General features: G+C 43.4%; 1 long non-coding RNA gene across 1 annotated transcript; it reads right to left on the bottom strand.

The window, feature by feature from the left end:
• Positions 1–4451: 4451 nt before the first annotated feature.
• Positions 4452–8017, bottom strand: LOC127390460 (uncharacterized). Its single transcript, XR_007890870.1, has 3 exons — positions 7958–8017; positions 7105–7268; positions 4452–5035 (listed from the first exon to the last, which is right to left on the bottom strand). It is a non-coding gene; the product is annotated as an uncharacterized LOC127390460 (long non-coding RNA).
• Positions 8018–14787: the final 6770 nt, after the last annotated feature.

Genomic DNA, 14787 nt, shown 5'->3' with positions numbered 1-14787 from the left:
GAGGACATTGCGTATGTCCTAAATTGAAAACACTAATTCCTTCTACAGAACATTATATTTTTTCCATAGTACATTCTGTGACTCAGCTACAGAAAAATCTGTTGTTAAACCCTGCTGTCTGTGCTACCTGCCAGTATAATGGAAATGAGTAACCCTCAGAAGCAGAACAAATGACCTTAAGGAGGAAAAAGGCCCCTCCTTTCCTAGGAACAGAAGGTTTGATAACAGACATTATTTAATGGACTTGGCTTATTCAAAAGAAAATTAAAAAAGGACATTCCAAGATATAAACAACTAATACTAAGGACATTGGCTTCTTGAAGTCTGGCTGGCATGCCAGACTAATTTGGCACTAGAAGAATAGCCTGTGTGCAAAGCTGGTGTCAGGTAAGGAACTCCCACAACATTTCAAAGCTACAACATTTATCATATATTAATGTTACTAACCAGACAAAAAAAGAAAATATTTCATTCCCCTTTTAAGCTGTATGTACGTTTTAGAGATGTCAGCACTGACAAAGGCAAAAATTGACCACTTTCAGTGAAGATGAAGACCACTGACAAGAAGCAGTAGATCTCTTCCCCTTTGCTAGAAAGCACAGCTGATGGTTGTCTTTGTAAGGGTGTGTCTTCCTTGTAGGCACATAGAACTGTGATACCACTATCAGACTAATTTTAATCTGTAGCTTTTAATTGCTTTTAAATAACCCTGTTTGCTTTAGTGTAACACCATGATCCCAACCAGCTGTTAGGCCAAGTGCCTGTTTTGTCTACCTGTCTCACCATATAGAGTCAATTCTGTGCCTTAAAGTCTCTTTTCCATGCCTCTTGTCAGCTCAGCACCTCGTAGTCTCCCATTCGTGTCTGTGTTGTCAGCAGAGTCTAAATGAATTTAGTAAATGCTGCAGGAAAAGAGGATGTGCAGCAGGTCGTTACTGGTAGTAAAAGCACTCAGGATTTCTTGGTGGGACAAGAATTACAACCAAATGCTGCTTCCCCTACATTGTACACATGCTTAATATGAAAGGACCTAAAATAACACGTTAAGCATTTTGTTTGTTTGAGTATAACACATACAGGTCATCTTCTGGCGTGATTCTGGAGCAGACTGGGTGCCATGCCAATGCATGAGAGAAGACACCCTTTGGAGGGCAAGGGAGCCTTTCAGCAAAGTGAATAAAGACAGACAAAGCAGGATTGAGAATTCAAATGCTGATCAGCTTGCTGGGTGGTAGGTAAAGAGGCTGGGGGGTGAGGAGCTTGGCAGGAGAATGAGTTAGCCAGTACTGAAGATCAAAGCACAGTATTTCTCTTGATTCAGGTCAGCATACAGCCTTGCCATCTGTCTCTGAACTACTGACAAAGAACAGTTGAGCCATGTTTTAATATGAACTTGACTGGCATGCTGCTACTAGGGGTAAACCATGCAACTACATGTCTTGCCGGACTGAATGCTAACCCTCACTGGCTGAAAAAAACAGACTTCTTTCTTCCTGAGGGAAACTCCCAGCACTTTTCCACATACTGAGTCTAATCCTCAAGATTGGCGTATCTCCCGAGAGAGGAGCTGCCAAGTACATGACACATTTAAGGAGAGCTTTGCCTCTAATGAATGTGCTAGCAGAGAAAGACAGGCCCAGTGAAGCCACCTGGAAGAGGCCATTCTTTGGAAGAAAAGCTAATGAGGTATTGCAGTGGTAAGGAACAGTGTTGCAGACGTAATATAAAATATGGTGCATTCTGCAAAAATAACTCTGAAACCCTGAAATAGCTCAGAGCACAAGGCTCTACTGCCAGTAATTCGTGCTCCCATCAGATTTGTTAACAGACAGATGACAGACCCTGAAACTACACCCACACCCACACGGTCTTTCATCAGTCATAATGCTGTAAGCATGGACAGGTTACATGTGGGTGACAGAGAATGATGCTGGGCGTTTGGAACCAAATTAAAATGCAGATAGCCTGCAAAACGCAGAGAAATACAAGATTTATTTCTGAACATAGAGGGGTGGATTTTGTCTTGCTCAAGTACAGCTTTCCAAGAGCTCTATAATCTGATCTAAAAATGGTTGCTTAGTCTTCCTGTACAGAGGTGGGTGTCTGAAACACCCACAGATGAAACATCTTCCGGAGATGTCTACACGCATCTCTTGTTCCCTGACCATGGAAGGAGCCCAGGCCCTGGGCTTAGAGGACACAGGTAGTGGAAAGGGGATCCCACAGCTAACAATTAATCATGGGGGAGGATTGGCTGGTTCACCAGAAGGCTGTGCAGCCATTTGGACAGACTGGAGAGCTGGGCAAAGAGGAACCTAATGAGGTTCAACAAGAGTAAGTGTAGAGTCCTGTACTTGGGGAGGAATAACAACATGCACCAGTACACATTAGGGGTTGACCTGCTAGAAAGGACCTTGGAGTCCTGATACGGACAACAAGTTATCCATGGGACAGCAATGTGCCCTTGTGGCCAAGAAGGCCAATGGTATCTTGAGGTGCATTAAGAAGAGTCTGTCTAGCAGGTTGTGGAAGGTTCTTCTCCCCCTCTACTCTGCCCTACTGAGACCCCGCCTGGAGTATTGCATCCAGTTCTGGGCTCCCCAGTTCAAGAGGGACAGGGATTTACTTGAGAGAGTCCAATGGAGGCTACAAGGGTGATTAAGGGACTGGAACACCTGTCTTATGAGGAAAGGCGGAGAGACTCAGGGCTGTTTATTCTAGAGAAAAGAAGACTGAGAGGGGATCTTATTAATGTATATAAATATCTGAAGGGTGGGTGTCAAGAAGGAAGGGCCAGTCTCTTTTCAGTCATGCCTGTGATAGGATGAGGGACAATGGATGCAAACTAGAAGACAGGAAGTTCCACCTCAACATGAGGAAGGACTTCTTTGCTGTGAGGGTGATGGAGCACTGGAACAAGCTGCCCAGAGAGGTTGTGGAGTCTCCTTCTCTGCAGACTTTGAAGACCCATCTGGGCTTTCCTGCTGCAGCAGGGGATTTGGACTCGATCTCTGGAGGTCTCTTCCAAACCCCTAACATTCTGTGGTTCTGTGATTGTGGCATGTGCAGTGCTCAGAGTGAGGCAACATGCCCAGCTTCTCTTCTTTTAGACCAGTAGTCCTATGACTGCAAGAAATTAATCAAGATTTCTCCTGTCTCCAGAAGCAGGATTTCTTGGGAACTGGGTATTACTGCTCCAGAGACTGGTGTCCAGCTAATCCCCCTGGCAGCAGCTCCCAGCTGCCACTGAGTTTGAGAAACACACATCTCAACACACACATTTCAAGTGGCTGACCCAAACACAAACATCTAGTCTGGGAGACACATGGAGGGCAGGCTTCTTGGGGCAGAACAGGGCAAACTTTCATCTGTGGAAAAACACTGGGAGACACCCCACATGAAAAACATGGAAATGGTGCTCTCCTTCACTTCTCTGCTGTCAGCCCAGGCTTTTCTTCTCACCCAGTGCTAGTTGATGTGGAATGAATCACTACAACAATTTGATGAAGCAGCAAGCCGTGAACACATTTCCTTGTGTTATCTAACAGTGATACACTGAGGATGTGGTTAATTAGGGAATCATCCTAACCCTGCCAGACTTTCTCAAATGGAAATGGGTTTTGAGGCTTATTGACTGCTAGGGTGAAGCTGCTGAGTTGATAGCCACAGAAACATTTAAATGCACATACTCCCCTGCAGGTCACCAGTTATGCAATATCCACAAATATGTAATAAATGAGAAAATGTAAAAGACAGAAAAAATACAACCTTTTTTTTTTCCTTCTGAGAGTTTGGAAGCTCTGTCCTTTAACTCCTCTAAGGCCATAATGAAGCCACTGATGCTGATGTCAAAGAGCTATGGATGAAAGATGAAAGTGAGTGGCAACAAACCCACATGCCATCTGAGTGCAGGGCATTTTCATAAGCATATGAAGCTATGGCATATCTTCACTGTGAACAGTATCTTGTTTTTGACTCTGGAATAGTATTTTCTCCCTGATCACCTTTGCAGGAAGGAGAATTTTGTGTTTGTTTGGTTTGCCTTTTGCAGTGTATTTGGGGCTCTAGATCACAAATGTATTTATATGGGGGAAAAAAGGAGAACAGTTTAAAGAAACATAACTGAACCTAATTATTGTAGATATGGCCGATAGCTGTGGCCAGAAAAATACCTTGTTTCAATTGTTTATAACTTCGAACAGATGGTCCAAAATTTTCCATTCTCTGACTTCAGTTTGATTTAATCAGAGGCTCTGGGCAGGGGGAAAGGTGTTCCTTTTCATGTCAGCTGTGGGAGATCAGGCACTACAGAATAACATCAAGGGACAAAGTATTATCTTTCATATTAAAAAATATGCAAAGGTTGCAATGTTGGCATCCTTAGGAGGAAGGAATCGCAGTTTGGCATGAAATGTGCTTTTTCCTATTTCCAGGTTACAAATCTCTGAAAAAATGTACATTGCAAATGCTCAGCAAGTACGTGCTAGCAACTTAGACCTTTATTTTCTGGAAACATGGTCCAATTTAGAGCTGAGGAGGCTCTTCTCTGTAAATGCAGTTCCTTCACTCTCTTGACCATCTTGGGTACAGGCAGGGGAACTGAGACTAGGAAGCCTTTCTCTTCCGTATTTTCAGTTCCAGAAAGAATTTGAGGAAGAATCCTTCCCACCAGACTTACTTGCAGTTACTGGCTTTGATTCACTAAAGTGCTAAATGATGCCAAATGCTCCCAAATGCTGAGGTCCTCAATACCTCAAGGTGGACATCCAAAATAGGTGATGCACACAACACAGACACTTCTGCCATGGCTCTTTGTTCCTGTGGAGATGATGGCTTGTGTAAGCCATCAGATGGTTGCTGATACAAGCCACGTAGAAAGCCTTCTGAGTAAATAATTTTCTCCTTTGAGCAAGACTTGAGGTATGTTCAACAAACAGGACTTGACGTCCTTTAAGGCAAAAATCAAATTGTTGTATATTTGATAGTATTACCCATGCAGGGACTATCTGATATCTACCTGCATTGAAAGGAAGTCCTGCAGAAAAAAAAAAAAAAAAAAAGTGTTATGTGTAAAGGACATTTCCCATCCAGCTCTGATTATATTTTCCTCTTTCACCAAGCTACCCTAATCAGAGAGAGACAAGTTTGATCCCTGGTATGTTACCCTGCACAGCTAGACTGGTATGTTTACCACTCAGAAAGAAAAAAAATCCAAGGGAACTCAGATGAATTTTGGCCCAGTACCCAAAATATTCTACTGGGAAGTTGTGATAAACTTTTCAAAGGGACAAAGTACCACTGGCCTTAGTAGTTTTAGGTTAATGGCCTTAGGGATTGCTAGCCTCATTTACAACACTGCTCTGATGTGATCCCTTCCCCATTTCGGCGTTCTCTGGAGCTGGAGCTGGCATGACTGTCCCAGTGGTGACCTTTGGGTGCAGGCACCTTACTCAGATGAAACTCACCCTCTGACAGACCCCTCTCTAGCAGCCCTGGCGAATCACTGCTGACTGGAGTGCCTACCACTGCAGCCAAGGGGGGAGCCCACGTTTATGAGTGAAGGGATACAAGCACTTGTCCAACAAAAGAAAAAAACCCCACAACATTAAAGCAGTAACACTAGTTTTTTACTAATAATATTGCTGCAATAGCTGGAATGCAACATAAAGATCTAACTAAAATCCACCGGGGAGTTGCATTGTAAAAGAAAGTTGTTAACATGTATGTGGTTGAAGAGTAAATACACTGCCCCCCTTACCTCCATAATAAATGTTGCCTCACCATATCCTGATGGCATATAATACTGTTTTGTTAAGACATGGTTGTGCCTCCTTTTCTTAATATCCAATCAATGAGAAAGCTTTTTGTTTTACTAATTCCAGCAAGTTTGTTGTGTGAGTAAACACATTAAGAGAAGGACAGGATCTACAAATGAACACGTTATTCACATGGCCAGGGGAGACTGTGTCTGCCTTCTGGGTAAGATGGTATTTCATTCTATCTGAATTTTCTGTGCTTCTCAGCTCACATAAATGTCAGTCTGCTTGGTGGGGCAAGCATGGAGCCCTTTCAGGAATATGGGCTTGAGCTGAAGCTCAGAAAAAACTCACAATTTTATCACTGTTTTCAACAGATTCTGTGCTGAAATTAATACTAAAAAATTGCCTCATTCACCTCCCAGTACTGCAACTTCTTAACTCCCCAAAGCAGGGACAGGCTGTTTGCTTCCCTTTTGTATACAGTTGCAAAGACTGAAGCATCTTTAACATGTCTAAGTTGTTTTTTTGAAACTGCCTGTGGCACTTATGGCAATGGATTGGAATGATTGCAGAGAAGCACAGAGGAGCCAGCCCTCTGCCCAAAAGCCAGCCAACTCACATCCTCTCCGGTTACTGGATTGCAAGTATCAGGGAAATGATGTAGTTCCTAAGAACTACTGAGGTCAACAGCTGAAATCTGTTGTTGGTTGGGTTTTAAAATATTTCCCTCCAGGCCACAGACAAGAGTTGCCAAGACAGACTGAAGCGCATTTAAAGAGAACAGCATGTTGGGTACTGAAAGCCCAGCTCCACAGGTGGAAGAGGACCTTGTGTGACATGTCAGTGAGGGGGAAGAGGAGAAAGGGAAGGAAACAGCTGGACTTGCTGGAGGTGTTCCTGCCAGACCACAATGGGCAGGAGCAAAGACTGTATTACCAAGGCAGGAGTCATTCTGCATCATAGCCCAAGAAAAAAGGGGCAGTTTTCCAATTTCTGTGCATAGCCAAAATGTCTCAGGAATTCCTGAAAGATTCCACCCCCAAATCTATGAAATATGATCACTGGTGACTTTGCGGGATTTCCAGCACTGTCAGGGAAAATGTTACCAAAAAGATTTTTTTGAAAGTCAGTGTTATTCAACCAGGATTTAAACTCAAGGCAGAAAAGTAAATTCAAATGCAAACACTGTCTCCTTGGCTAATCCTACTCAGAAATCTTTTCTTAGTGTGAGATAAAAATGCATGTTAAATCCTCTCCTGTTTAAAGTAAAGCCATTTTAGAAACTGTCATTGTATAGACTACATCCAAACAGCACTTAAAATATGGCAGAGGATTTTTAGCGTACCTGTTAGCTGAATTTATCACAGTGAAAAGACATCTAAGGATCACAGAGCAGCCAGTGCTGTTTCTAGTCACAGGAGGAAGACTTTTTATCTGCAGAACCTGAAGTTCTCTCTCCTCTCTCCTGAGCAAGATCATCTGTGGGCAAATCATCAGGGCCTGGAGAGTCTGTTAAAATCAGATGGCAGGTTGGTTCCACTGCCAATCACAGCAAATCTTCACACCTCTGTTTTCTTGCCAATTGCACATCAGTGTGGTAGGAGAAACCCATGTGGGTTCCTTAATTACCAGTCAAGGTAAAAATTCTGGAATCTGTTAGCCCAGACCCCTACCAAACACAAGCTCTAGGACTGTCCTGAAAGTTTCTATTTAGCTCAGAGTTACTCTTTCAAACAACAATTCATGCAGGGAGTCTTTTGGCATAATGCCATGTATGTGTGGAAAGAGGTGAGATTTTTTAAACATATCAACTTGCTATGAGACAAAAAAACAGGTTGAAGGAAGACTTGCTTTTAAATATGTCCATGGCAATAAAAGCATTCACATTAGTTCCAGTAAATTTAGCATCCAAAATGAAGCTCTAATGCTACCTCTATTTTTTTTTCATGCTGAACTTGCAGTCTGTTTTCAATGAAAAAGAGAAAAAGAAAAAATAAATAAAAGAGAAAAAAAATTAAGAAATTTTAGTTAATGTGCTTTATTTTGTAACTGAGACATCTCTCCTCTCCTCTCCTCTCCTCTCCTCTCCTCTCCTCTCCTCTCCTCTCCTCTCCTCTCTGTTTTTACGACTCTCATAAAAGTGGAATGCAAATGCCTTCTAATCACACATTAAATGATGCCTCTTGGAGCTGTCATACCTGGTTTGCTCTCTTCCCTTATCATGTCCCCAGGGCAAGATGAGTATTGGCAATGTTTTGGTAGAGGTTTTTTTTTAGATGTACATGCTGCTCTGTGTTTATATTACATTAGACAGATTGAAGTAGTACACGTGATACAGTGGATGACAACATATTTGTATAATTCCAAATGTCATCTTGGTTGTTTGCTCTATTTATTTCAACACTTGCTTTTCACATTTTTGTGGCTTTAACCCCCTTGCCCCTAACACAAGCTGCTTCGTACTTCTTTGTCAGAGTCCTGTACAAACTACTTTTGTAGTTTTGTACTTTTTGATATATTGAAAACCATGCTTGCTCTCTGCAGTGCAATCCTGCCCCAGTCAAAAGTCAGTGTCCCCCTTGCAATTGTGAGTGGGTTTTTTTGTTGAAAGTTACATTTTAACATCGTTATTTCTCTGACCTGGCTTCTACTACCCTTGTGCAAACAGTTGCATCAGCACAACATAGAGGGACAGAGTGAGCAGCTGGGCTGGGGGATGAAGTGAGAAATTCTTCAGCTGCTTTCATTGCCAAAGCAAACACATTGTGTACCTACACCATCAGCACACGGTGACCAGGCTGTAATTAAAAAAAAAATATATAGATATGAAAAAAACCAAAACCCCCATGATACAGGAGATGCGTCATATGCAGTAGGGCATGTGGTAGAGGATGACTCCACTAAGCCTGGTGCTGTGGTGAGGTTTCTGCATTATGAGACCCTTGCCTCAGCTGTTGGGTCAGAAGAACATTTTCTGCACCAGGTTATGTGGCAAAGAGCATGTTTCCTGCACCAAGTCATTTGGTGAGAGGTGACATGAAAGGACATTCCCCGTGTTGTGTTGTTCCCTATAAGCAATTGTAGGCTCAGAGTCCAGTCCCACAATTCCCACATCCGAAAGGAGGCAGAGGGAAAAAATCTCCCATTCTTGGTGAACAGCATGATGTCTAATGTCTTGTCCCACAAGCTCTTTCTAAAATCTCACACATGTATTGTCAGAAAAAAAAACGTCCTGGGAACACTGACACAATGATGGACATGGTGGAACTGTCTCAGCCAGAGGACAGCCAGACCAGGTGCCCCAGTGCAGCTGTGCTAGCATGGACTGCTTGTTACATTGCATTTATTCAGAGGAGCTGTGCTGATACGAGCACTTTAACAAGAACACAGTTTCACCCATGCTTGGGGGCTGTACTGCTTCAACTCAAACTTGTCTGATTGCACTTATGCAAAACCATGTACAGGCGAGCCCTGAGATACTCAAATTCCAGGGATTTGTTTTTGACTTGCAGTCATGCTGAGAAAAGGCAAGACTGTGCTTGTTTAGTCAGCAGATGAAAGTTGTCATACTAGAAATACCATTATGGCAAGATTAGCAGAGTGTGGAACTTGTAATAATTAGTTACCCTACCAGCACATAAATAAAAAGACAAATTGCTGACAAAAGACTTATATGTTTGTTGTAAATAAAAGTAAAGATGATGGCTGTTTTCAAAACAGGGAGGAGGTATGACCATTTCTGTTTGACCTACAACACATCCCTTGGGATGAGCTTTTTTTCCCTCAGGAAGATTATGATAAAATTCCCATGGTGGGTCACTCTGGCTGTTTTATTACAATTTAGCCAAACATCTGCAGGATATCAGACTTCAACGTATACAGATTAAATCAGTTCTGGAAAAAATATCAGCACTGTCCTGCAAAGCATTAAAAAGGAGGCGTTCTTCATGAGCTTGGCAAAAAAAATCATGAAGCATTGAATATATTCTTGTGATTTATGGAAGGGGAATGTGTGTGCTATTTTTGTATATTAAAAAAAAATAATAATTAAAAGGATTAAATGAAGAACAACAAATACCCTTGGCAAGCGCCACAAGGACAATCCTAGCTCCTGCTCAGGGCAGGTAGTCAGCAGCTGCTGGGCATGGAGGGTACTTTGTCCCACACACCCCAGTCTTACCCTGGTACTGTGAGGGTGACCTACCCAGGTGGCTTCAAGCACCCAGTCCTGTCCCCAGGGGCTTGTGGCCAGCCCTGGAACATGGCCCCGTGCACCAGCACTGGCCTGCAGAGCCTGCTCCTCTCTCCCACTAACAAACTCATTTTAACTTGCACCCAAAGGACTCCAGAGTGTCCACATTGTCTCTTGTGTTGTTCCTGCATGAATATTTCCTCAACCAGTATCTTGAAAAGTATTCCAGCCTCAACTGGCTGACTCAGCAGACATCCTGAGAGGTGTACACAGAAGACAGAGTCTAGGGCAGGGAGCAGAATCAAAACACAGCTGGTAAGTAGTGTACACACTGCCCTGTGGCAAAAGTATGGCACATAACAATGCTTCTACCAGGACAAGAAAATCTGATGGAAAGTGGGAATTTCGGTATCATGATGACACACGTACCACTCCTACAGCTAACTACACTGCTCATGGAAAGCCTCAGATGGGACAGACCCTTTGTTGTAACCTGTGCCCAGAGCACTGCATGTGAGTGCAGCAGATCTGCTTTGCATTGATAATCCTCTATAGCCTGAAGACTGCAATCAGTGAGATGGGCTTTCTGCAAAATTCCGTGTGAGTTTCCAAATGACACACCCCAGAAAGTCTGTCTGTCATGTCTCCACAAGATTTACAGATGTTTTCTACACAAGCATAGCCTTCAAAGGTAGAGTTCCTGCATTCCTAAAAGGCGCACAGGGCTGCACCCAACCACAGGCACAGATCATATGTTCATTTTTCCCAGCTATTTTAAAAGTTAACAGACTGCAGAATTACCTTCAGTGAAACTGTATGTTTGAAGAGTTTGAGCATCATGGGGTCAATGTGGCTGGTACAAACATTATGTTGGAAAGATGCTGTAATTTTATGAGTGTGATCATGGAATCATAGGGGTTGGAAGGGACCTTTGAAGATTGAGTCCAATACCCCTGCTGCAGCAGGAGCACCTAGGGCAGATCACACAGGAACATGTCCAGATAGGTATTGAAAGTCTCCGGAGAAGGAGACTGTCTTGACGGCTAGACAAAGTGGAGTTTGGCTAACACCAGGAGTCCACTGTGAAACAGGACAGTTGCTGTGAGCTGGGTAACGCCCTGATGAGTGCCCAGCTGGTGAGAACCCAGATCTGGAGCTAGGAAAAAAAGAGGAGACTGGCCTGCCAAAGAAGCCAGATGTGTGTGTGTGTGCATGTGTGTGTAAGGGGAATTGTCAACACCACCTGGTGTTGGCTCCCTAGGAAAAACCACCATAATAAATGCTGACTCTGAACTCCAGAATGAGAGCAACCTAACTAAAAGTATCTTGCCAGGAAAGACTAAAATTAATGTGGAAATGCGTGAATAGAATCATAGAATCTTCCTGGTTGGAAGGGACTTTGAAGATCATCAAGTCCAATCATAACCTATATCCCCCCACCATAACCTAGTTTACTTGTTCAATGCTTAAATCATGTCGCTAAGCACTATATATTTCTTTTAAACACTTCCAGGGATGGTGACTCCACCACCTCCCTGGGCAGCCTGTTTCACTGTCCAACCACTCTTTTGGTAAAAAATTCTTTCTAATATCCAATTTTAACCTCCCCTGGTGCAGCTTCAGGCCATTTCCTCTGATCCTGCCATTATTCACTTGAGAGAAGAGGTCAACACCCACCTCCCTACAACCTCCTTTCAGGTAGTTGTAGAGAGCAATGAGGTCTCCCCTCAGCCTTCTCTTCTTCAAACTAAACATTCCCAGTTCCCTCAGCCTCTCCTCATATGACTTGTTCTCTAGACCCTTCACCACCTTGGTTGCTCTCCTCTGGACACGCTCCAGCACCTCAGTGTCTTTCTTATAGTGAGGCTCCCAGAACTGAACACAGTACTTGAGCTGTGGCCTCCCCAGTGCCAAGTACAGGGGCATGATCACTTCCCTACTCCTGCTGGCTGCAGTATTCCTGATGCAGGCCAGGATGCCATTGGCTTTCTTGGCCACCTGGGCACACTGCTGGGCACACTTCTCTCTATTCAGCCCCTGTTCTTCACTCTATGTCCCTTCAGATGAACAAACAGTGCTTTATTTCCATAGAATCATAGAATGGTTTGGGTTGGAAGGGACCTTAAAGATCACCTAGTTCCAACCCCCCTGCCTGGGCAGGGATGCCTTCCACTAGACCAGGTTGCTCAGAGCCCCATCCAACCTGGCCTTGAACACTTCCAGGGACAGGGCATCAAAAACTTCCCTGGGCAACCTATTTCAGTGTCTTACCACCCTCATAGTGAAGAATTTCCTCCTCATGCCTAGTCTAAATCTACCCTCTTCAAGTTTTAAACCATTACCGCTTGTATTCTCACTACGAGCCCTTGCAAGAAGTCCCTCCCCAGCTTTCCTGTAGCCCCTTCAGGTACTGGAAGGCCACTAGAAAGTCTCCCTGGAACCTTCTCTTCTCCAGGCTGAACAGCTCCAACTCTCTCAGCCTGTCTTCAAAGGAGAGGTGCTCCAGCCCTCTGATCATCTTCATGGCTGTCATCTGTGTATGGATCACTGTGGCTGACAATCATGTCCCTTCATTCTTTACATATTTGGACTGGGTCTTGGCTGGATGTCTGTGCCCCTTTGCAGCCAGGGAAGGGTGGGCAGAGTTATGGGGAGGAGGCAGGCCCACATCCCCAAGACTTGCACCAAGAGTACCTGAGCCATCTCATGGTGGTACCCACCACTTTCCACCAAGTGATGAAGAAAGCTGGATGACAGGCTCAGGCCAGACAGCTAGAGCTAAACGAGATGTCATCTGCTCTTGGCATCAGCCAGACTGCCCAAAGACAGAAGCTGCTGGATGCCCAGACTCATATAATCATTTTGGTTGGAAAAGACCTTTAGGATCATCAAGTTCAACCTTGGCCAGTTTTGGGAGAAACAAGTGACTGTTTGGAAATAAACATTAAACTATAAGCCAGTAAATATATCTTCTTTTTCACCTCCTACCAGAATGTTTTGCATCAACAAATAAATGCTACCTGAACCTTGTGTAAATCTGGTGTTTCCTGTAGTGAAGTAGTTAAATTAATGGTCGTCATCATTGTTTAAATGACTATGCCACCCTAATCAAATACATAAACTGATTCATACTAACATAGATAGGTGAATTAAGAAAGCACCATAGTTACCAAGCACAGATTAGACAGGCAGATACCCTTAAAATAAAAAATATATTGCAATTTGAGGCTGGGGGAGTGTACAGCAGAATCAACAAAGCAAGTAGTATAAAGAAATGCCAGATTTCTTAAAAGATTCTCAAGATTCTTCCATGACAGAATCAATGTAATCCATCTGCTCACTGGTATTACTGCTTTTTCTTGGGCCCAACTCAGCTGCACCCAGAATGGGACTGAAGCACAAATAAACAAAGGAGGTGCTTTGAGCTTCTCCTCCACAACAGATCCACATTCCTTAGAACCAGTTTATCATCAGGACCCATCAATGTGCCAGCCTGACTGCCCCAGCCCACATCTCTCACATACCCCATTCACACCCCGAATGCCACCAGTGACTCAGGGCAGGTGGCAGAGGTAGTGCTGTCAACCTCAACTGCAAATGTCAGAAATCGTGCCCCACCAAAAACAATCTGAAAATACAAGGGACCTTATGAACTTGGCCAGCCTGCAGGGTTCTGCACAACTTGTGCATTACGTATGATGGCAAAAACAACAGGTCTGACTGAATTGCTGAAGTACGGCCATAGTGACATTTAAGAACTGCCAAACACATTAACAATTGCATTTGGAGACCAGCAATTTCACTCTGCGCTCCACCCAAGAAACTGCAACAGCACTATTTGCAGTCATGATTATTCTTAGCTAAGTTGCCATGGAACAAAGCTTGGTTAATCCTAATGGACTGTTTCAGGAACAATCTCTCTTTCTAATCTTATTGCCTGATTCTTTTTCACTCCCATTAGGCAAGTATTTATCCAAGATGTGAAAGCACCAAGGTTTTCAAGGAGTTATTTCACTACGTCAAGTGGTAGCAGTACAGTTCTTGTATTAACAAAAGATGTTTCTTTTTCTCTTTGAAGGAGGGAGAACAAAGAATTTTTCCTTCCAGAAGCAGATTAATTCTCCATTGAATTTTCCTTGAATTCACGTATTCCATACACATGAATTCATATGTTCCTTTGAGCCTTGGAAGTTACGAACATTCAGCCAGTGATACCTTCTCTTTTGCCAGCCAAATGAATGTTTTGGAGAATGTGCATATAGTATGACAGATGGGCTGTTAAAATAAGTTTTGTTTTCTTGATGCCAACTTCACAGCCACCTTGCTTTTATCAGCTGAGCTCTAGACTGACCTCTTCTATTGACTGACAGCAAGACAGAACATTCATTTCAAATACCTCATAACTCTCCTGGAAACCAGGCAAGAGCTGGTATTTACACTAGCATCCCCCAGGGAACACCAACAGCCTGGCTGTACAGCAGGAGTCTGTGACAAATGGCCCCATAGTGCAAACAACTACATGGGGTATAATCTCATGCTGTGTCCAGTCACTCAGTTCCTCCAGGCTGTGTCATACAAGTGTATTGCAAAACTCTCCAGGTAGCTAACTCAGCTATTGTGACATAGCTCTTAAGAGCAAAGTGTACGTGCATACATATGTATGTGTGCCTAAGTACCAAGGGGAGAGGTGAATTCTTCATGGGTTTTTGTGAGAAGTAATGTTGCAGGAATTAAATCATGGTCAGGTATTGGAAAGGAGATACTGGGGTAAAAATGCCATTCACATTTGCAACTTGGTTTGTAGAGAAACATGGACACAAAGACCTCCTTGAATAA

Source organism: Apus apus, chromosome 1 (assembly GCF_020740795.1).
Source record: "Apus apus isolate bApuApu2 chromosome 1, bApuApu2.pri.cur, whole genome shotgun sequence".
Classification (NCBI taxonomy): domain Eukaryota; kingdom Metazoa; phylum Chordata; class Aves; order Apodiformes; family Apodidae; genus Apus; species Apus apus.
This window is presented reverse-complemented; position numbering and strand designations above follow the sequence as displayed.